The 17,178-nt window shown below is 44.6% G+C and overlaps 1 long non-coding RNA gene across 1 annotated transcript in view; it reads right to left on the bottom strand.

The window, feature by feature from the left end:
- Nucleotides 1-17,178, bottom strand: part of LOC142411411 (uncharacterized) — a 70,508-nt gene that overhangs the window by 14,324 nt on the left and 39,006 nt on the right. The gene's annotated exons all lie outside the window — the stretch shown is intronic.

Raw genomic sequence — 17,178 nt, forward strand, 5'->3', positions numbered from 1 at the left:
GTCTTAACAGGAATCACTCACTGGAACGAGCCTCATACCAGCCCGGGGCTCACAGGACCAGCAACCAAAGAGCTTGTCCAGACCATACTCTGGAGGACTGGTGGGGTTTTCTTAAGTTTTCACCTGCTTGTAACACAGCGGCTGTGTCACAGAGGGTCAGATTTGGGGCGTGCCAGCATTTGGGAGCATTGCTTTAAACACTACAGTGACAAAATCACGAGTTTTTATTGACTGCAGGATAATATAAATCAGCTATTGAAAACCTGTATCATTAGTGCTATTGCTTTCCAGTGGTAGATAGCTGCCGTAATGGATTGGCCTCTCCATCTCATCCTCCCACTGGAAAACAACATATACAGGAACGATCAATAACTTGATCTAAGTTACTTGTAGACATGTCAGGTGCAAATACCTCCCTTTCTTAAAGGTTTTAAAGACCAGATATTTTTGCAAAATTTAGGCCAGGCAACAAATTGCGTTGGATAAATTGTCGTTATGGCGGAGAACAGCATAACCAGATCCACCCACATTGTTACAAGGAAGTTTTAAATAGACAGGCAATAACTTTATTATATGCATGTATTACTTTGCGGGGTCAATAGCTCAAGATGTTCCTTTGCAACAGGATAAATTTCCATTTGAAAAGCATTTTCTATAATATTCATGTTGCTGAGGAGCCTCTGTTTGACAGGGAATAACTAGATTATTTCATCATGGGGTTTGCCACTAATTTCTACAGCTGAAATCCTAAAATACCTTCAAAATCAGTATGAAAATCCACTGTCGTTACTAGGGCCAGGATTTCATCCTATTGTGTCATAACGTATTACCCGCTTAATTCAGTGTTGCCAAATCTGAAGTCAATGGAAACTCTACAGGTCACAGCCTTGTTTCCCCATGGATCAGTGGAGAGGCTAAAGAGATGTTTAAGGGCCTTCCCTATATAAAGATGGCATCACTTTCACTCCATCAGTATGATTCAAGCATGTACACGCGTTTCTTCCCCTTACGCCACTCCCTGTCACTTGCACACACACAGAGGGGATATAGTCAAGAAGATTATAATACAGGTCAGAGGGGAGCTGAAGCACAGTTATTTCACAGTCATTACGTTACAGCCTCCAAGGATGTCCATGGACACACAAAGAAGCGGCCGTACGCCGAGTCCCGGCCGTACACTGAGTCCCGCTGCAGCACTGACATCAAGGCAGTCTTTTCATGGGAGAACAAACGCTAGCCAGGACTTTCTGAAAGTCGAGCTGTTACCTTCTGAAAACCGTTGTGGCAAGCCGCCTATGGACTCAACTGAGAACTTCACAGGGACGTCATATTTCTTTGAGCTGACCCTCCCAGAAAACTTTGCACTCCAAATTCTTGGAAATCCTTGCACCCTAAATCAAACACCCTTTTAAACAGGTCCTTGTTGTAGAACACTTACATTGTGTGGCCTGCATGGCACTAATGCTTACTTTCTTCAGTAAGTTTAGTGGCATCCAAAGTGATGCCATGGAAATTATTTTATCTGATTTCATTTTGCATTGACTTCTGTGACACAAGAGCAGGGATGGCCTTTCAGAAGAGGAAGAGGCCACAGTAACATGGGTTCAGGTAGCCACAACCATAAAGCAGAGGTGAAGGCTGAAGACGGAGGAGAAAATAACATCATGCCAATATGTTTTATTTTCAATTACTTCAACACCGCTTGCCTGCTGGCTCCAAGCAAGTACTGTGAACCTCCTTGTCTTTGCAGCAGGGCAGACACGCTGCACCCCACCATGGAAAATGCTGGGAGAGCAGAGCACCCAGCAGCTCGCCGAGGCCAAAGACCCTCTGGAGCACAGGGCCTGCAGAAGCCGAGCAAGCGTGGCACCGCTGCGGCTCCCAGCAGGACAGCTCACCACCTCAGCTCCCTCAGCACCTGGGCACCACGGTGAGGAATCCAAGCACCTGCATGCAGCCCACCACCATCCCAGCTGTGCAGGCTGGCAGCTGACCCGCTCCAGCCCCGGGGCTACTGCCTGAACCCTTGGGCTCAGAAGAAAGAAATGGGTCCCTCTGGCAATCAGATCCCTTTTTATTGGGGCAGGATCATTGATTATCATTTTGTGTAGTCCTCTGCTGTTCTCCTCCCCCCGGCTTTTTGTTTTTAATAAATGAAAACACACCAGAAGAGCTCAGCGTCTTCTTTCAAAACTTCTCTATTTCACTAACTTGTTCCAACCTCCATCACAGCTCTTTCCTTGTCAGCAACTGTACCACTGCGCTATACCTCTGCCCACGCACAAATGCACTGGTTGAAGGTATGAACTGGAATCTCTCCGTTAAAGGAACAAGCAGGCATCCCAGAGACTGACACAGCTGCTATTTGCATGTAAAAGAGGAAAAGAAGGTGCATAACTGAGCCCAAATTAGCATGAGCAAAGCCTCCCACCGCATTTGCAAACTACAGCTTGCACAGTGGTGCTAACAGAGGTGCACACTTTCCTCACAAAGAAAGATTTCCACCTCAGCTATAAGGAAACTTGGCTAACGGTGGTTCACAGAATTTAGCATCCCATGAACTTTTAAATCCCTGTTTTCCTAAAATTCACAGAGTGCTAGAAAAAGAGAAACACAGTGGATACAGGGTGAGCTGGATATGCCCAGGTTTAATTTCATCTCCACTTTCAGCTTGGTTCCTGAAGCCAGCTACCTCAGCGAGAGCCATATTTTCTAAAGCCTCCATCACTTCTGTACCCCTAGATTTTTGAATGTCCAGAAATATTCACAGTGCTCAGTGCATCTGAAAATGAAAACCAAAATAAGCAGGGCAAATGCAGATCAAACGCTCCATGTCTCATTTCCATCTTTTGAGAAATGAGGACTGTTAACCTCTTTTTTACCATCAGCTCTTTCACAGGGATGCTGTGGGGATTCATTTATGTCTGCAAAGTCTTGCTGAAGACACACACTTCATAAACTGTAAGATTTACGGATTTTACCACAATCTTTGTCTCTTTCTCTGGCTAGGTACACACATACCTAAGCATCCATGCCTGTGCGCACACACCTACTGAGTCATAAAAAGAGGATTAGATGTCTCAGTAGACTATTTAAGCAGTGTAATTTTATTAAGAACTGTCCCCCAAACCAAACTGCATTTTGAGGTCTTGTTGCAGAGAAGTTATAGACTCTTTTTACTTTATCATCATACTTTTATGGAAGCTGTTGGAACAATTCAGTGCCTCTGCTGTTTCCGCAGTAGGTTTAGCTCATCTGAGAGACTAGAAAGAACAGTAAATGCAGACATTAATGGTAATAAAATCAAAGCTAAGCCCTACATGAAGAGAAACAAATTCCAAAATGAAAAATTCGATTACACAGTACCTGTCTCCTGTCTTGACTTCCTCATTATATGTAGAAATTAACCCTGTCATTAAGTACTTTGATCAGGCTGTACATAAACAGCTTATAACGGCATGAAATCTACCACAGCAAGCAGGCAAATGAACAAGGGGAGAAATACTGACATTTGGGGCTGCTGTCAGACATCAAGTGCTCCTACTCCCTCAGGGCCAAACTGCTAGAGTAAATGGGGTTACTCCAAGGATTAATTGCTCCCTCCTGGTTTGCACTACTTCCAGAAAGTTTCAGTAATAATATCTAAGAGGCTATCATTTGGAGATCAGTAGCATCTTTTTAAGATCTTTGAGAGATTTATAGGTTGGGCTGTTGTAACTGCTCTTAGGCTAAAACTCGGTACAGAAATTCACAGCCCATGATTGAGCTGAAGCAGCATGTGGTCAAATTGGTCCATGTTTGCATTGCTCAGAAATGAGGTATAGCACCATTTCACATACTCCAGTTCCAAACATTTATTAGTTAAATTTGGAGAATTTCTAGGCACGAATACATATCGTAAGCAAGACTTCTGGGCAGTTGAGGGTTTTCTTTTTCTGGTTTGTCTGTTTGTCAGGATTTTGGAGCAGAAGTTGCTTTCTTCTGGGATGCATTTAACTCAATGTAACTTTACTTACTTGTGATACTACCTAAATTCCTTGCACATATAGACTGCTACACAATCAGAGGTGGTCAAGCCAACAGGGTCTCTTCCCAACTCTGCCCCTGGCCTGCCGTAAGTCCCTTACCATCTCTGAGCCCTGTTTTCAAGCAGCTATGTTTCCTGCAGCTCTTCCCACCTCTTTGTTCAAGAGACCCTCAGGATGGAGATGGACTGAGGATGGCCAGGTACAACATCTGCCCCTGAGCACCGCCTGGGGGCACTCTGTTTTGTTTAGAAAGTACAGCTCAGATGCTTGCTCCTCTCTGTTCTCCTAGCTTAGCTGCGATGGGGTTTCTGGTGATTTGCCAGTTACAGCAGGTACAGATGTAAGGGAGAAATCTTGACCCAAAAGAGGCAAAGGCAGAGTTTCCCACTGTCTTCAAGATGGCCAAGATTTTACCTTTAACATCCTAATAAAAGCTTGGAAAACACTAAGCAACCCCACAGATTATTTGTTTCTGTATGCACTGCTAAACATACTGCAGAACAGATGTTTTATTATTCCTAGAAGCACTAAAGTCCAGTATTTCCTCTGCTTCTCACAATCCATTATTTTATCCCATTGCTACAATCAGCTCCAGGACATTATAGCAAGACATTGTTCAAAACGGCTATCACTACAATTTAGACAAACTCAGTCCTAGACCAAAACAGCTCAGACAAAATATCACAGACACCATGGAGCTTCCCAGCATACTGTTCTCACTCTGCAAAACTGCATAACTGTTCTTACTCATGCCCCACATACCAGTTGTGTGCACACAAAAATGGTCCCTTCCAGATCCACAAATACTCAGACACTCCTTCCTGTACAGTCATGCAAAGAATGCAACCATGCCATACCAATATGGGTATACACCAGGCAAATACTACTATAGATTTGGATAGACTCGGAGGCTTTGACCTCAGCTACAGAAGGGTTGGGCACTTTGAGGTAAAGGTCTGTAAAGGTGAGAGGATGAGCAGTCACTCACCAGCCGGGCAGAGATCAGAGGGCTCGTAGGATACTGGTGGCAGGGAGGAAAGGTGCTCACAGAAGGCAGTTTGCAGGGGATGGAGCTAGCTGGAAGCAGCATTTTTACGTCTGGCTGTAATGAACCAGACCAAACTCTTTCAGCACCTGTGTAGTCCTAGTAATAAAGCAAATCAGACATTTCTTTTGAATTTGCAGTTCCTGTTCAAATTCATTTACTTAAGTATTGCTGGGTATTTTGCCTACACTAAAAGTAGCAGTAAGGGTGTACCTGAAATTTCTAGCAAACCTAACAATCCAGGCTGCAAATGCACATTACATATACCAACTACCGTATCATTATCATCTGACACTTTTACAATATGTCAGCTTCCCTTCTAAGAATAATTCACTGTTAATAGCAATTTTATGTAACTAGCAGCATGCTAGGGATTTCTCGCAGATCCCATCCCTGAAGAATCCCCAGATTCGGCAAGGCAATCAAATCTCACCTGCAAAGTCTTCTAGTGATTACTCTCTTTCATTCACCTCTTCAGTGGTCTAGAGTTTGCTCTTGCTCCCACCGAACCCAGTGACCAAATCCAGCCTTCCTGGTGAACTGCAGTATGCAGAGCAGATTAAGGGCTCCAGTCCTGACCGAGCAAGACATTTTTAAGCATGTCTTACCTTAAGTGTACGTATTGTTTCACTGATCAATGGCACCACCTAAATGCACAGTCAAGCATGTTGTTAAACACCTCTCTGAACAGCTGGTGCCATAACCTGGGAAAATTCCCTGGCACAGCTTTGGAGCTGCTCTAGAATAACTCACGAGTAATGTACACAGGCACTGAAATGTGTAAGTCAGGAAAAACACAAACAAGAGGAGCAGAAGCAGCTGTGGTGGACTGCTTTTCAAAACACACTCAATGGCTATTGGAAGGCAAGTCCAGAGCCTTGGTGTAGTTTTAAAACTGAACTGGGGAAGGAAGGCAGCTGCTCAGGGACCCAGGGCAAGTCACAGAGGGTATGTGAAGAAGTTGGCCTGCCTAAACGACTTTCAGGGGATGGTAAAAATTGTAGTTAAGATAAACAAAGTTTTATTAAAGGTTTGTTTTTACTAAATCTTTGTTCGTGCTTTTAAACTGGATTTAAAGCAGCGTGGTAACTTTATTCCACTAGTAACAAATCCCAGCCAAGGCAAACAGCATGTATCCAAATGCAGTTGGATCTGCCAGGTAGGAACGTCGGGCTGCAGAGTAAGGAATTACAGTATGGCCCCACCTTGCAGGAGGTGAGGCCTGGGGCCAGTCTCACAGATATAACCAGGACACTCAGTACCGGCAGCTGCCATTGAAGCTAATGGGAACTGCTGGTACTCAACACCACTATGGCTTTGTCTCTAGGAGAGGAATATATGATTTATCATGAGCTCATTGATTACAGCAGGAGTCTGCCACAAAGACACACCCTTGAAAGGAACTTCTGTTTTCAGTCCTCCCCTTGGAGTACACATACACATATGGGCTTCCCTATATAAGACGATGCATGGACCCAAGCCACGGATCTGAGAAGCCCCCGGGAGCTGGCGGGAGTGTTGATCTGCTCCACAGAGGGACCTGGACAGGCTGGATCGATGGGCCGAGGTCAACTGTATGAGGTTTAACAAGGCCAAGTGCCAGGTCCTGCACTTGGGTCACAACAACCCCATGCAACGCTACAGGCTTGGGGAAGAGTGGCTGGAAAGCTGCCCGGCGGAAAAGGACCTGGGGGTGTTGGTTGACAGCTGCCTGAATATGAGTCACCAGTGTGCCCAGCTGGCCAAGAAAGCCAACAGCATCCTGGCTTGTGTCAGGAACAGTGTGACCAGCAGGAGTAGGGAAGTGATCGTGCTCTTCCCCAGGGCTCTGTGTTGGGGCCAGTTCTGTTTAATATCTTTATCAATGATCTGGATGAAAGGATCGAGTGCACCCTCAGTGAGTTTGCAGACGACACCAAGTTGTGTGGGAGTGTTGATCTGCTTGAGGGTAGGAAGGCTCTGCAGAGAGATCTGGACAGGCTGGATCGATGGGCCGAGGTCAATTGTATGGGGTTCAACAAGGCCAAGTGCAAGGTCCTGCACTTGGGCCACAGCAACCCCATGCAATGCTACAGGCTTGGGGAAGAGTGGCTGGAAAGCTGCCTGGCGGAAAAGGACCTGTGGGTGTTGGTTGACAGTCGCCTGAATATGAGCCAGCAGTGTGCCCAGGCGGCCACAAAAGCCAATGGCATCCTGGCTTGTATCAAAAATAGCGTGGCCAGCAGGAGTAGGGAAGTGATTGTGCCCCTGTACTGGGCACTGGTGAGGCCACACCTCAAATACTATGTTCAGTTTTGGGCCCCTCACTACAAGAGAGACGTTGAGGTGCTGGAGCGTGTCCAGAGAAGGGCAACGAAGCTGGTGAAGGGTCTAGAGCAGAAGTCTTATGAGGAGCGGCTGAGGGAACTGGGGTTGTTTAGTCTGGAGAAAAGGAGGCTGAGGGGAGACCTTATTGCTCTCTACAACTACCTGAAAGGAGGTTGTAGTGAGGTGGGGATTGGTCTCTTCTCCCAGGTAACAAATGATAGGACGAGAGGAAATGGCCTCAAGTTGCGCCAGGGGAGGTTTAGACTGGATATTAGGAAATTTTACTTCACTGAAAGGGTTATCAAGCATTGGAACAGGCTGCCCAGGGAAGTGGTTGAGTCACCATCCCTGGAAGTATTTAAAAGATGTTTGGATGAGGTGCTTAGGGACATGGTATAGTGGTGGACTTGGTCGTGCTAGGTTTACAGTTGGACTCAATGATCTTAAAGGTCTTTTCCAACCTATACGATTCTGTGATTCTGTGATTGTCCCCCTGTACTGGGCACTGGTGAGGCCGCACCTCAAATACTGTGTTCAGTTTTGGGCCCCCCACTACAAGAGAGACATTGAGGTGCTGGAGCGTGTCCAGAGAAGGGCAACGAAGCTGGTGAAGGGTCTGGAGCACAAGTCTTTTATGAGAAGCAGCTGAGGGAACTGGGGTTGTTTAGCCTGGAGAAAAGGAGGCTCAGGGGAGACCTTATCACTCTCTACAACTACCTGAAAGGAGGTTGTAGCATGGTGGGTGTCAGTCTCTTCTCCCAAGTAACTAGCGATAGAACAAGAGGAAATGGCCTCAAGTTGCATCAGGAGAGGTTTAGATTGGATATTAGGAAAAATTTCTTTACTGAAAGGGTTTGGAACAGGCTTCCCAGAGAGGTGGTGGAGTCGCCATCCCTGGAGGAGTTCAATAGACGAGGCACTTCGGGACATGGTTTAGTAGGCATGGAGGTGTTGGGTTGACAGTTGGACTAGATGATCCTAGAGATCTTTTCCTACCTTAATGATTCTATGGTTCTAGGTTATCTTGGTGCACCCGCAGTGTTCCCCATCAGGGAAAACCTCTCCAGAGAGCTGCAGATTAAACACAGGTCACACGTAGGGAGAACATCACTTTGATAGGTCCAAGCCTTCCTGACAGCAGGCTGGGGCTTGCGTCTAGAATACAGGCCTATTGAAATGCATGCTAAACGCAATTGCCTTCAGGAGGCGATAAATGTCAGGAAAGCAGTACACAAAGCATTTCCAGACCTGAGTCAGAGAAGGAAAGCATGAAGCTTCTTAGTACAAGGTCTAACTCCCTTTCATATCTGCAGGCCTCAGAAGTGCTGTCAGGTAAAGAGCATGAGTCATGGGTGTCTACAACATCCCTTCTCAGCAGTCTTCATCCTATCACTCTGCCATTGCTCCTCTGCTAAACAGCCAGAAAGTCACGAAGAAACATTTCTTTCCCGTTCTATCTGCACATGCTTTCCAGACATTGAATAGTAAAGCAGAAAGGAAAGTATTACCACTTTCAGAGGCCTGTCCCTGTTACAGAAGTCCTCACTTCTTCATGAAAAGCATCATGATGTACCTGCCACAACTGCTTCCATTTGGAGCCATCTCTACTGAGGTCCCTACTGAAAGATGCAGGAATCCTTTGGAAACGAGGCCTGGTTGCCCTCTCATTTTCCCTGCAGTCTGTATTTGCATTCAGACTTCGTGACTTCTAATTACTGGCTAGGAAGAGCTGACAATGACATGCCACAGGTTTCTTAACAAAATAAGGCAATCTTGCCTTTTGGAAGTCTGTCCCTGTTCCCTTTTGCTCCAAAGAGACTTTATTGCTAGTAGCATGGGGCAGATCTTCAGTGAGTGTAAATGGACAGTGCTCTGTTGAATTTTTTGGATTGGCAGTGATTAACGGCACCCAAAGATCCTGCACACCATCCTAGCCACTACTTTGCATACTGTACACTCTCTTCCTCAACACAATTAGGTATCATGACTTAGAGAACGGAGTCAATAAGAATTGAGAGGGTTTTACACTGGGCATCTTTGCTTCCAAGGTGTAAAGATGATTTGTGGCTTGGGCACTTGGTTCTCAAGTAAATAGCCTGAAGAGGCCATGGAGGATGAACAGCAGAAACTGATATTCCTTTCTGTGGAATGGGATAAGAAAGAGCTGTGCCTTTAGAAAGGACTCAATCGATAACACTCTTCCTTCGTTTCCAACTGCTGTAATGAGCTGAACAATCCTAAAGGGACAGCTATTGAAATCCTCATGGATTACTTGTGAAGGACATATTAATAAGTTGTATCAAATGACTATGATCATGGTCTTTTTTACTAAGTGCATTTGTTCCCCATAATCACAAACTCAAACAAGTGGAATAATGGCAGTAACACACTGTGTGTCAAAGATAACAGTGGAACGATTACTGTTGGCTGCCAACAGCCTTGATTGAGTCAGTGAGCTTACAGCACGAGCCTCTCCTGCCCAGTCACTGCCACCATCAGCACCAGTTCCTACAGAGCATCTCCGTATGCATTAGACAACTCTCCCCTCCTCTGCCATTTAAATCTGGCCTAAGTGAATCACTTAGAGTAGCTCCATGTGCCATAACCAATAGTGGTCACTTTGATGAGGTTTTCTGTTGGTAAGATTTCCTCTGAATTAGGAGTCTGAATATCCCATCATTGCATCTGAACAGACTGTTTCCCAGCAGAGAGGAAGATTATTTCTGTTCCCGGGCAGCAGACACAAGGTTGGTGGTATAAAAGGAATGATTGTCCAGATTACACTGTAGTAATTCAAATGGTTAACTAATGCACAGGAGAATAACTCTCCACACAACTCCACCCTTCCCTGCTTTATCATCATCACTAATCAGAAACACATCCAGGGAGTATTTGTCGTTGGTTCCAAGTTAAAAGAGAAACTAAAGACTTCACTGATCTGAAATTGTTAGTGCTTGCCTTTTAAAAAGCTCTTCAGAAGGCCCCTGACAAATTACTTTGTCTTTGAAGAAAACTACCTCTTTTTTGGGGAGTCAGGGAAATGTTTTTCAAGCAGTTGGTAGAACAAAGGTGCTCATGGTTTTCCTAGGCAATATATGAAAATGAACCAAATAGTTCCAGGAGCAGCAGACCGCGGCAAGCCAGGTTCCTTATTCATCTGAGTCCAAAGGCTGGATTCCTTGGTACAAAGAAGGCACAAGCCATAGCTGACATTTCCCCATACCTGAGACTGTGATGACATCCATCTCCCAAGTGCCTCTCTCCACAGCCTCTCCTCTCCTCGACCTATATCCAGTTTCTTTTCTACCCCCACGTATGTAATTTCATTGAATTTGGTCAAAAAGGTATTTCCAACCACAGGTCAAATTTGGATGAAACTAATCAGGATATCCAAAGTTACACAAGAGGAAGGGCACGCTTGCACTGGAGGCCAGATTTTAGTGGCATGCTGAAAACTCCCCCAGCTGTTCAGCACCTGCATTGCTGTAAGCCTGAAGAAGAGCTTCATCACACCTCCACAGTACCAGGTGCTCTGGGGTGGCACCCCACAGAAAGGAGCACAGTCCTGGCAAATCCTGTGCCCTAGAGGCTGCCTTAGCCCCAGCCCAGTACTCCAGAGCAGCTGTGTACTCCAGAGGCAGCTACTCCAAGCAATAGTGTAGAACAACCATCCCCTGCAAACCGAGGCCCACCTCTCACTGCAGCAATGGGCTGAAAGCAAGGCACAGGGCACTTTCATATGGACAAAGGTAGGGATGGCCTTCCCATCCTTCCTTTTAATGCCAATATGCAAAACCCAGCTACCTGTGAGAAGATTAGACCTTATCCAACAGGCCACTTACTTCCTCCTGACAGCTAAGCTTCCATTGTACAGCCAGCACATTAAATGAGATTTCAACGTGGGCAAGCAGGAGGCCAGATGCAAGTCTAGAAGTAAGGGGGTTTATTTCTTACTGACCAGCTTGATAGCAGAAGTGCCACGGTCATTCTTTCTAATTTCAGGGACCTTTTAAATAAAGTTCCACTCCAGAAGCCAAGCATGAAAGGAGAGGAATGAAAACTCTTTGATAGATAAGATATTACAAGAGACTGTCAGAAGCTTGGTAGGAGAATGAAATAACACTCTGGATACTGTCATTGAGAACAATAATGAAAGAGTACACCATTTTCTTAACTGAAGTACTATCAAATCTATGTTACTGCCACACAACATATTTTTCCTCCAAAGGTGCCAATTTCAAGCTATGACTATTGATCTCTATCTAACACTCAAAATTAACTGCACTACTAAGGAAAAGTGGCACCAAATCGTTTGAGAACATCAAACAGTAAAAAGCCAATGGGGTCAAATCAAGGTCAGAATTTGATGAGTAGGGTGTCAGAAATTTAATCCATTTTGTCTAAGATAATGTATAGAGCCAGTATCAGGGGTTTTTTTCCTTTCTTTTCTGTAATTTTTTTAAGCCAGCTTCTCTCAAAAATATCACAAAACCAGACCTCAACTTTTTTTATGAACTTTTTTCCATGACTGGAGAGAGAAAAGATTAAACGGACTGAAACACAGATGGCAATTATGCCTCTGTTTATTTCCTAATGAGTCACAAGATTATTTTTTGCCTTCTGCCACATCATTTCAGAATACAAGAAAACCTTATCTTGAAGGAGACTTGAGGAGACAAAATAACACTGTTAAAAGTCCCAGTCCAGCAAGATACTTAAGTGCACGTAAAAAAACCCCACACCTTTAACCATGAGTGAAGTCCCATTCACTTAAACTCAAATTCAGAAATGATGGGTAAATCTGTTCCACCAACTGATGAATGTGGTGGCTATCAAATTCATTAGTGATCTCATGACAAAATATTCAACAGCTCTTATAGTCACATGTTGCATTAACACCTCAGCATTTGGAGAAAATTAAGTCCAGAACTACGGCCAGAAAAGGCTTTCCCTCCACCTCCCCACCAGAGCCTGCAATGCCCATGCCCTCTAACCACCTCCCGCTTGAGTCCATATCATGCCCTGCCTGCCCAGGATATCCCCCAGCCTCAGAGACTTGACTGAGCTCGCACCCAACTGAAACCCGGATCCAGAAAGCCTGGCTACCTCCCACACTAGAGGCAGTACAGCTACGAGCACGCTGACCCATCGCTGGCTGGGCTCTCAAACTTGGCTGTGGCCACTTTCTTTTAAAACCCAGGCTGAGTAACTGATTTGATAGTGGCAACACTCTGCTTCTCATATCACAGTTTAGTAATTAGCACGCTCTTGAAAGGAAGCAGAAGATATGTATTATCAGTTCAAACCCATGTCTCTCACCTCCTCAGAAGGTGCCTTAACCACAGGGCTTTGGATAGGGGACTCCCCTCTTATCCTACTGAAATCATGCAACAAAAATTCAGGCTTTGATCCTAAAAGGGCTGAATCTTCAGCCCAGTGATTAGGACACAGGGCTGGGAAGAGATGAATCCTTTATCTGAGGACTTTTCCTATGTTTTAGGCAGTAACTGGGGGTGGATAATATGAATTTGGATCTTGTCAGGAAGAGTCTGAGTGTGACCTCCCACCTCCTACCAGAACACACAATATGCAAAAGAGGATCCATTTTAAAGGGAGAGCAAGACATACACTCCTCTCTGAAACAGCGCTACCTCCGTGCTGGAACACACTTGCTTTCTGCAGTAGTAGGTAAAGACATCTCTACTCAGGAGATGGCTGGTGCTTCAGAAACACCCATGTCCTTGGGATATTTCTGTTTCCTGGCTCTAGGGGTTCCCCCTTCAGCATCTGGGGACTCCTGCAGGCATTGGGGATCCTCAGGCTTATCTATCCAAAGGAACTTCAAAGACACTCACAACTGGTGTGGTGAAGATAGGGCACAGTTAGGTTGAATAATTTGTTACCTAAAAATGCTTCTAACAGATGGCAAGCCTGTTCTGGAACACTGTGAACATAACAGATTTTGGGACAGGGTGCTGAAGAGAACTGATTTTAGTGAAAAGTTGGATTTTTATCAAAATGACCTTTTTCACTCCAAGTGCCTGCTTTGCATAGAAAATTGCAAAGAAATTTCCAAAATTTGATAAGAAATTGAGCATCCCAGAGACTTACTGGAGTTATGGCTTGGATGTCATTATCCTTCATGGACCATTTCCTGTAACTGGACTCCATGTCCAACATGCATCATTGCCAGATGTTCCCATGATGTATCACAGCAGCACAAGACAACAGAAAACCATCATTCACATTAAAAAAGCCCTGAGTTTAAGGAAGAGAATGGGTCATTTGCCCTGAAGACTTGCAAGTTCCTGAATCTGACACGGAAACCAGCTGCTTCTACCTTGCTTTTTTTCCCCCCCTCAAAAAACCCCACAGTTTTCCACAAGAAATAAAATACTCCCAATCCATTCCAATTACCAATGCATTTTCAGGCTACACTCCTAAAGAAATGAGGCTTAGTTGTTGGCACTGTGTGTCCATTTATCTGTCCAACGGTCAGTTCTGCGTCCCTTCCCTTCCTGTCTCCTCAATGCCTTTAGAAACTACCCAACAGACAGGCAAGGGGGAAGGAGCTGTGAGTGCTGGGTGGTAAGAGTAGGTATGAAAATCCTTAGTCCTGTTTTGATACTTTGCAACCACAGTACAGATCTACACAGCAGATCAGCAAGTCTCTGAGGTTTGAGAGGAAACACTGCCATAAGATGGTGTTTCTTTTCCTTTAAAAAAAAAGTTGAAACAGTTTATTACTAGGTGTTGTATCGCATCTGAAACTTTCAGTTTCAGTACTTACTTATGTGACGTATATACCAAGTGGAGAAGGATCTTACTAAAACCTTCCAGGATGAAAACCTTCGCGCTCGCCAGTCTAGACATCTTCTAGCAAATACAAAAGTGGGATTAGATGGTGCTGCTATTCTGACTCAAATGAACAGAAAAATTAATTAAAAGAAAAACAACCTCTTGAACAGAAATGGGTAAACTTTAACTAAAAACAAGCTTAGTTTGAGATGGTGAAATGCTACAATATAGCTTACTGAGGTAAATCCATTAAAATTCCACACACTTTTTAAAGCATATTTAAAGCATGTATTAAAGTATGTATTTGTTTCTCTTATGATTATGTAGAAACTTTTTTTAAAGTAAGAACCTAATTTAGCTTTCTAAATTAGAGTGGAAACCAGTCTCATTGGCTTCTACTTGGTACTTAGCTTTCTGCATATCTAGCTACTAAATTAAGAGCTTACTGAATCTGTAGTGTCTACTTAATCCCTTAGCTTACTTTAGACTCCTTTTCTGAAAAGTTTCACTTAAGTGAGATGAAAATCACTGATTTCTGACACTTTACTGCATAGCTAGGAAAAAGGATCATGGGGCATGTGGCACAGCCTTGGGGAGATACTTGAGTTAAATTATACACATCTGTCTGCCCAAGAAAAGGTTTTCTATTTGTTTTGGAATTGAATTTTAATATATATTTCTTTTTTCCCAATTCCTGGTAATTCTCCTGGCTTAGTTTCTACATACATATTCCACAGAAGAAGTAAAGGTTACCGGTGTACTAATATTACTTCTGTACGATGCTGTATGTTTTCAATTAGGCTCACTCCCACAATGATTTCCATATCTAGCCACTTGCTCTTCTTATTTCTTGATAAGTGATGGCCCCTATCAGGAAGTCGGGGGCGAGTCTGTTACTGCTTTGAGTAAACAGCCTAAAGGTCATTTTAGATGTTGGCTTTGACACTCTTGGTTCAATAGCCACCCACCATAGCTGTCACCAGTAAGCTGAAGTTAACCTCATGGAAAAATAGCCTTTAAGTGGGTCCTGTTGTCTCATCAACAGAACAACCCACCAGTGGGCACTTAATGGTGGAATGAGGAAAACTCTATCAAATTCCCCTCACTGACACCTGACAGAGGCATTTGGTCTGAGGTCAGGATCCAAGTGCTGTAGGTCTTCCCTGGGATCTGCTAAGGTTATGGGAAAGTCCTTGAGTTAATGAGGTTTCTGAGTCCCACAGTGTCCACATGGGTGCCACAGTTCTAGCCAGTGCTCAAGGACCTTTTTAATGAGATTTCCCATGGCAGAAATGAAAGCAACAGAAGGCATCCCAGCTACATGCACACAACTGACTTTTGCAGGCATGGCTATGTACGCTAGAACGTGAATGGGTAAAACCCAGGGCTAACACTGGACTCCCACTTTGTGTGTCCACCAGCACAGCTGTTACACACACACCACCACGCCCCAAACTAGACTTCTGCAGATATTGTTTCTTTCCTTCTGTTCCTGCAAGATTAATCAGTAGGAGGCACAGCTTTGCCAAAATACATGCATCCACTGCTGGAGTGTGTTGCCAGTACGCACCACCAGTGAGCCTCCATCAGTAAAAGGTCATGACACTACTGACACACCTGGCCACCTTCTCCCACACACCTCTTCAGCATGAAAGCAGGAAGAACCCAGACAACAGGTCTAAAGATACTATCATCCTGCAAAAGGAGAAGAGTTGCATGACTAGATGTAAGATCCAGAGCAAAGGCCAAAGTACCCACAGGGGTGATGCAGCAAATATGCCTCGCATTGACCCCTCTACAGACTGAAGTGACGCATATCCCACAAGGGACACCACCCTCCAAGGCAGAATCCAAAGTTCATTACAAAATGACCACTAAAACCCTTTCAGGAAACTTCCCATAAACAAAGGCCATTTTCTTCTCAAAATTAGGTACTTCAGGTTCCTAGGCTCTCATTTTAGACTTCTGAAGGTAAGTATTTCAAAGGTGATGGAACAGACAACTCTTACTGAAGTGGCATGTAAAAAGTTACTGGGGATTCAGGCCCTCGGGATGCTATTCTGATACTGCCTGGTGCTTCATCTCTCTCCCCTCGCACCAGTGAGCAAACAACTTAGTGGCAAGGCATCTCAGACACTCTTCATCCTCCCCAGCCTGAACACAGTACCTCCAGTAACAGAGGCACTGTTGGGTCTTGCAGTATCAAATCATACGCCCTGCTGGAAGACACAGTCTGTGTCCACTTTACAAAAGTGGAAAAGGCACAGCACAGCCCAAGCCTCCTTGTCCAGCTAGAGAGACAGGTCTGAGTCTCTCCTATACAACAATGTTGACTTAGTAAAAAAGTGATTTACCCAAGTGAGGGGACAGGTTGTGCTCATAAACTATCTCCACTTTTCTGTTAAGAGAGATACGTGCTAGTACATGTGTTCTTAAATTTCTACAGAAAGTGCACCTTGTATCATCTTTGTCTCACCTCTGTGTAGTTAAAAAAACCCAGAACCCTGAAGAACAGCTAAGGGAAGACAGCAAAAACATGTATGTTCTTCAAAGATGCTGCTGTCTTTTCAGAGCCAGACACGCAGGCTACTGCATCCACCAACCCCTTTGCTTCAAGACACACACATGACAGTAGCTACCAGAACATCCTGTTCTTCTTTTCCACCATGCTTTGTGGGATCCAGCTGTAGCCATCATGGCCTCTGGCGCTTCCCTCACATCCAGCATGGGCTGTTCTGCTGCCCCTACAGATGAAATTTCTGGTTTTTAGAAGTTATTCCTAGCACAATTCACTCAGAGTGACATTGTTGTGCAGGTGCTAATAAATTAAAAACTACTGAGGACACATCCCATTGCTCTTTTTCCCTCCCTCCACTCCACAGCAAACAGAGCTCAAGGCTTCAGAGACCTCCACAAAAGAAGTCAAGCCCAATTCCACAGAGCCCTGGTATTACATAGGCACAGTCATAGCTGTTTTCTCCAGACACAGGGCTCCGTTTT

This window comes from Mycteria americana, chromosome 6 (genome assembly GCF_035582795.1).
Source record: "Mycteria americana isolate JAX WOST 10 ecotype Jacksonville Zoo and Gardens chromosome 6, USCA_MyAme_1.0, whole genome shotgun sequence".
NCBI lineage: Eukaryota > Metazoa > Chordata > Aves > Ciconiiformes > Ciconiidae > Mycteria > Mycteria americana.